The 6,446-nt window shown below is 35.0% G+C and overlaps 1 long non-coding RNA gene across 1 annotated transcript; it reads right to left on the reverse strand.

Moving 5' to 3' along the window:
• Nucleotides 1-550: 550 nt before the first annotated feature.
• Nucleotides 551-5,117, reverse strand: LOC127178044 (uncharacterized). The gene is made up of 3 exons (XR_007829286.1): nt 4,933-5,117; nt 2,368-2,654; nt 551-2,248 (listed from the first exon to the last, which is right to left on the reverse strand). It is a non-coding gene; the product is annotated as an uncharacterized LOC127178044 (long non-coding RNA).
• Between the last annotated feature and the right edge of the window lie 1,329 nt (nt 5,118-6,446).

A 6,446-nucleotide genomic window follows, 5' to 3' on the forward strand; every position in this document is an offset into this window, starting at 1 on the left:
CAATGTTAAAGTAATTAAAAGCAATTTAAAGTACTTACCCAACAGTGGTCATATCGAAACAAATACTCTCTGATAAAGTAATTCCATGAAACCAATGTGAGGTCCAGTCTTTCCCATCTGAGCTCATTATCTGTAATGTGATCATGCCCATGTGCAACACGTGCTATTTATATGATAATCATCCTTGTGAGATCATGTAAACACCAACATCACCTCTGTAAACAAAGATGAACAATCATCAAGTTCATCTTGGATACTTTCATCTTGTTTTTGGAAGAAGATGCAATGTGAGGAATAAGCCTTGCATTAAACTTAAAAAAAGAATATGATGTGATAAGCAGCTTGATCCTGCAGAGAATATCATTCTAATGAGTGTTTTTCATACTTATATTAGCGTTATTGTGACATAAACTTGTACACATTTTACTAGTTGGACTTTTCCCAAATCAAAATGGCAGACTAAAATGTGTGAATTGATTTATTAAAGGGCATGCCCATTAACTGACACTGCTGCGCAAAACATCATTTTACATAATATTTTTTCTTGACACTGCGTTTGTAACTTAAGTAACGTAATTTTGTTGACATTAGTAACTGTAATAAAATTACATACATTTAAAATGTAATGCATTACATTATTGCATGATCAGGAAAAGTAATAAGAATAAAGTAAAGTATTACTGTGTAACGTGTTACCTGAAGATAGGGAGAATGAATTAATCTTTTTGGTGAACAGACTCAAAACAGTCCAGTCTCTGAGAGGAATCAAAATCTTTTATTTAGCTCAATATATGTGTATATATATATATATATTTGTGAATTATACATAATGGAAACTACACATGGACTAGAGTTACATTTAAAAATGGGGTTTTCGTTTAGTTTGATGTGCTTCTGGTTTAAGCTGATTCTGATTCTGTTCCAATACAGATACAGTCACAACTCGCTTAGTAACAAACGCTCATGCATGACATTACACTATACTGTACATTATAGAAAATGACAACAAGTGACAATATTTTTGTGCCACCATGTGGTGCGAGTCATTGAATCATTAACACAACCATGTTGTATGAAACAGCTGTTCATGACCAAATCAAGTACTTTAATTACTTTATTGAAATTCAAGTGTACAAATCTAATGTGGGACTGCAGTATAATTAGTATTAGTACTATACATATAATTTATTAAATTGGTTTGAGAAAGCCAACTTACTGATTTAGTATTTAAGCTTCTTCTGAGCCAAAATTTAAACTTAATTTAAACTTAAGAGTTAAATTTTAACTCCTCCAAACTACAACCACCAAACTTGGGTGAGGTCTTCAGACAGGTCTGACTTGGTGTGCTGTGTCTTTTCTGACTGACCCGACTTACGGTTTTTGTAAACCAGACTATCAAATCCACCAAAAATTACATAGACTTTCATAGAGGAGGTGAAAACTTTTGTACAATGAGACTTATGGTGTATTTAAGCTGTCTATTGCTATAGCAAAGCAACAACTCCCTACTGACAAAACAGCTAAAACCAGCCTAAGCTGATTGGTCTGGTTTTCAAGTGGTTTTGGCCACTTTTTAGCTGGTCAGGCTGAGAGATCTGCTAATTTTCCAGCTATTTTCATCTTAAACCAGTTAAGACTAGAAAACCAGCCTAGGTTGGTTTTAGCTTGGTTTTTATTTATTTATTTATTTTTTTAAATCAGCTGTTTTTCAGCTAATTTTTTTAATTAATTTTAGCAACGTTAAATCACGCTAAAAATATGCTAGCAACGTGGTAATCATGCTAGAAACATGTTAGCAACATGCTGACCGTGTTATAAAAATGCTAGCAACATGCTAATAATGTTCAAAACATGTTAGCATCTTGCTACTCATGCTAGAAACATGCTAATCATGTTAAAACATGCTAACAAAATGTTAAATCATGTTAACAATGTGTTAAATCATGCTAGCAATATACTACCAAGATTTATCTAATCTGTTTATCTAAACTTTCAGGCTAGGCTTTCTCAAGCCAACTTTAAAGTTCAGTTTTAGTTGATTTTAATAACCCTTTGCTGATCTAATATATATCATCGCTGTCCACAGTTTAAGCACAGTACTGAGTATTTGATTCATTTACCATTCAGGGATTGTAGAGTGCAAACAAACAGCTCTCTGGTGTAAAACCTGTTGACAGGTGAAGATCAGGAAACCTGGGTCTCGCACATTTCACATCTTCATTCAGAAATCACAATCCTCCATTCTAGACTAAAAAGAGAGAGAGAGGAAAGGCTTGATTATTCACTGTCTGACAGCTGAACTGAACAAAATACAGTTTGGGTTTCAGAGCCCAGGGTGAGAGCAAACACACAGTGTGATTGTATTACCCCTAATATGAACTACAGATCTGGACATGATGTTGGAACAGAAGTTCAGGTCAGTTGTCCAGCAGAGCCGTGACCCTCGGATGGGGGGGCGTGGCCAATGGGGCGATCTGGGATCCGTCAACACCTCTGTTCCCCAAACAGACTTCTCCTGCCCGGAGCCTCTGGAGCGGCACCACATGGAAAGTAAGTGCAGAGTGGAAACTGGCTGCCAAAAAGTCCTAGCTCTGCACCTCTTCCAGATTAGCATTCCTTCCATCTGACACATGTGCTGTGAAGCAGATTATCATCTAAGTGGACAAAGCACAATTTAGAGAAAGGTGGAAACCTCAAAGGCAGGGTGAGGAGGTACCTTAGAACAACACCATTCACGGAGGGTAATTGCACCATGGGAAAATGAAGCAGTTATGTGATTTGGGAAATGGTCACCGGGAGTTTGTGGAATGTAAATATTACACGTCACCCTAGTTGAGACTCGGGTCGGGAAACCATTATTTTAGAAATACTTCGTTTCCGCTAACAGTTCTGGAACGTCTGCTTTCTTCCACATTCTAAAATATCAGAGGACTTTTGTTCTCCTTTTGTAATAACATTCCATATGCATAGTTATTTTGCACTTTTTCTTATCTATTTTTCTTAAAGAATCTTTTGAGGGCATGATATGATGTTCATATTATATGCTGTGAATTTTGTTGGTTAGCATGTGCTACACTGTAAAAAATGCAAATGCATATTTTCCAGTTTACGAAACTTTTTGAGTCTCACATACCAAAAACATAAAATCTCTTGTCAGACCAACAAAATTGCCCCAAATGTTGTCCCAACTAGTCAAACAAAGTTGTCTGAACAAAGAATTTCATGAAATGTTAAGGCTTTGTGAGTTCCCGGCAGGCCCGTTGCCAAGGGGCATTACCCCCCCACCCCCCCACCCCCCCAACCCCCCAAAAAAACAAATTTGACAGGCCCCTCTGCACATGATCGAAAAACATTCATTGTACTGATCTAGCATTAAATATTGCCAAACATTTAGCTTATCATTTAGCTCAAAGAACCATTAATCTCTAGAAGCTAATAACTCAGTGTTTCCATCTACCTATTTTTCTGCACATTTTGGTATATTACATAAAAAAAAAAAAAAAAACGCTGGATGGAAACGCCAAGATGTGCATAAATTCTAAAAATGCACATAAAAAAACTTATGTGCTCAACTAAGTGGCATTAAAAAATACATGTAACTTTGCGATGGGCAGCATAACTGGACACAGCATCTGAAATGCTAGATTAGTCGTTCTAAAATGCTTGAGCAAAGTCTTGTCGAAGTGCTTTATTATTTAACTCCCAGATCTGCGTTCCCAAAAAGCAAGCTTCAAAAATAAGCTAACATGACCACGTTTCATCTGCACGCTCTAAACCAAGCGGCAACCTCCCGGTCTCCCTCTTAAAGCCAACACGGAAGTGACTAAAATTGCAATTCATCGACTGAAAAAGTAAAAAATGGTAATTGCAAGCTTTTATCTCAGAATTCTGAGTTTATGTCTCACAATTCGTAAACTTCAATTCAGAGAAAAAAGATATGAGCTCAGAATTTTGTGGAAAAAGTCAGAGTTGAGAGATAAAAAGTTGCAATTACCATTTTATCCATTTTAAGTCCCAGCCAAAAAGAAAATTCTGAGAAAAAAGTAAAATTGCGAGATACAAACTCAGAATTCAAACTTTTTTAAATGTTTAAAAGTTTTTTAAAAGTTTAAATCTCACAATTCTTTTTTTTGTTAACAGAATTTTAGTTCATATCTAATTCTGTTTTTTTGTTTCTGCCACAAAATTCACTAATTTTGAGTATATGTCTATATACAGTATCTATCTATCTATCTATCTATCTATATATTGTGCAATTCTTTCATGCATTTTTTTCTTCTTCTCAGAATTGGAAGATAAAAAGGACCGAACTGTTAAATATAAACTTAGAATTGTGAGGAAAAAAACTGAATTGTAAGAAAGTAAAAATGACCTTTTTAACAAACTTCCATAAGTAGCTGTGTATTCTGACGATTTTTTTCTGACAATATTTTATTTTATTTTATTTTAATTTAAACATGAAAATTGTGAAATGGACATTATACGGTGCTTAGCACTTTGGGTATGAGAAACACAAATTAAAAATAAAAAATAATTATTACGATCTGTTTCCTTTAATGTCACAGCTCAGGAAAGTTGCTAGTAAAACTGGATCTTCTGCAGCGAATCACTCAAGTCAATCACCCTTTTGAAGTGAATTGATCCAGAATGATTTGTTTACAAATTTGACTTCATAGCTTCAGAAGCTTCAAAAGACTTAGAAACTGGTGCACAGATTTTATGGACATCTTTTATTATACCATTATGGAATAATAAATGTTTTTCAATCTTGTGCTGTACTTGGTTTGACAAAAAGCAGCATGAAGATTCTTCCCAGCAAAAAGCCCCATTCATATGGGTTGAGTAAATGATGACAGAATTTTCATTCTGTGAGAACTACTCCCTTTAAAGACATCAAGTTTAAAAGACACTGATGTGTGCTCATTTCCTCACCTGATGTTACCCCATGAGGAGCAGACGGTGAGGAGCCGTCTTCATTACCGTCATCTATCCCTGCAGTTAAATCATAAAATGCCTGAGCTGCAGTCTGGCTCCGGCGCTGGATGAGGAGGAGCGGAGCGAGTGTGGGAGAGGATGAAGGAGTGAGGCGGGAAGAGCTGCCGCTGGACGCCCCGCTCTACCATTCTCAGTACAAACAGCTGGAAGTGAGAGAGAGGGAGAGAGACGTGACAAAAACAGAAAAAGAAAAGGACAGAAAGTCCAGGACGAAAGTACTGAGCAGAGAATAAATGTGTGGATATTGTGTGTCATAACAAGTTTAACCCTTTATTTCCACCCTTACACCAGTGTTTCTTCAGTATCATTACTGTACCTTCATAGTGTTTGTTAATGCAGTCTTCCTGCAGGTTTTATCGAGGTACATTTAGAATGTTATAAAAATTGAGAAATAAATTGAAGGAAGCAATTTGCCAACAAGCACACAAGCTGTATTAATAACACTCAACTTTTACAGAGCCTTCTGATCAGCACAACAAAAAGTTCTGTCCTTCCTCAGTATTTTGTTCTTGTTTTCGAGTGCAAACATCTAAAGATTTTTAAATTAAATTAAGATTTATTTAAGTGTTTAGGATTTAAACAAGAACAAATACCTGCTCATGGGGTCAGAAGAATCAACCTAATTCAAAGGAAAACAAGTTTTCACAGCACGCTGACAAATAGTTGTTAGCTTGCTTAATTTAAATGAATCTCGCTTAATTTCATTCAAGACTTCACTTTTCCATCTCAAAATGTATCTTCATTTAAGGATGCCTAAATATTTGAACTGGAAAACAAGACAAAAATACAGAGGAAAATATTCATTTTTTTTGCAGTGTATGCAACATTTAATGCTCTGACGTTATGAATTTAAAACTTTTTACTCAGGTTTAGGACATTTTAAGGCCTAAACCTTGTGGAAGAATGAATAAAGACTTTTTAAGTGCCACAGAAATCCTGTAATATTTTAAATCTGATTTTTGTTTTCATTATAATTTTAGAGTTTTAGTAAATTTGTTGTATTTTTTATTTTATGACACCTTTATGACCTTTTTGGATATCTCAGCTTTTTACCTCTCCCTTCCGTGCTTTTAGGGAATTGTGCTCTAACGCTAATTTACCCTGTTTAATAAATCTGGCCCTAAGTCTTATGGGTTTGAAATGACATGAGGGAGAGTAATATTACATTTTGGGTAAACTATTCCTGTAGTTTTAGTTATTTTAGTATTTTAACTTAAACCAAATGAAAAAGAGTTTTTTCAGTGTTTATTTTACATAAAGAAATGAATTATTATTATTTTTGTAATAGTTTTACTTTTTTCCTTATTAATAACCCTGTTTCACACAGCAGCAAAATATGTTTATTTTATAGTGTTGACTTTTCAAATAAAAATTTTGATGTTTACAAATATTCAGAAGGTGAAATGTGTATGTTGTAGGGCTGCTCCTGAATAGTCAACTAACCTGTAGTC

Source organism: Labeo rohita, chromosome 16, assembly GCF_022985175.1.
Source record: "Labeo rohita strain BAU-BD-2019 chromosome 16, IGBB_LRoh.1.0, whole genome shotgun sequence".
Taxonomy (NCBI): domain Eukaryota; kingdom Metazoa; phylum Chordata; class Actinopteri; order Cypriniformes; family Cyprinidae; genus Labeo; species Labeo rohita.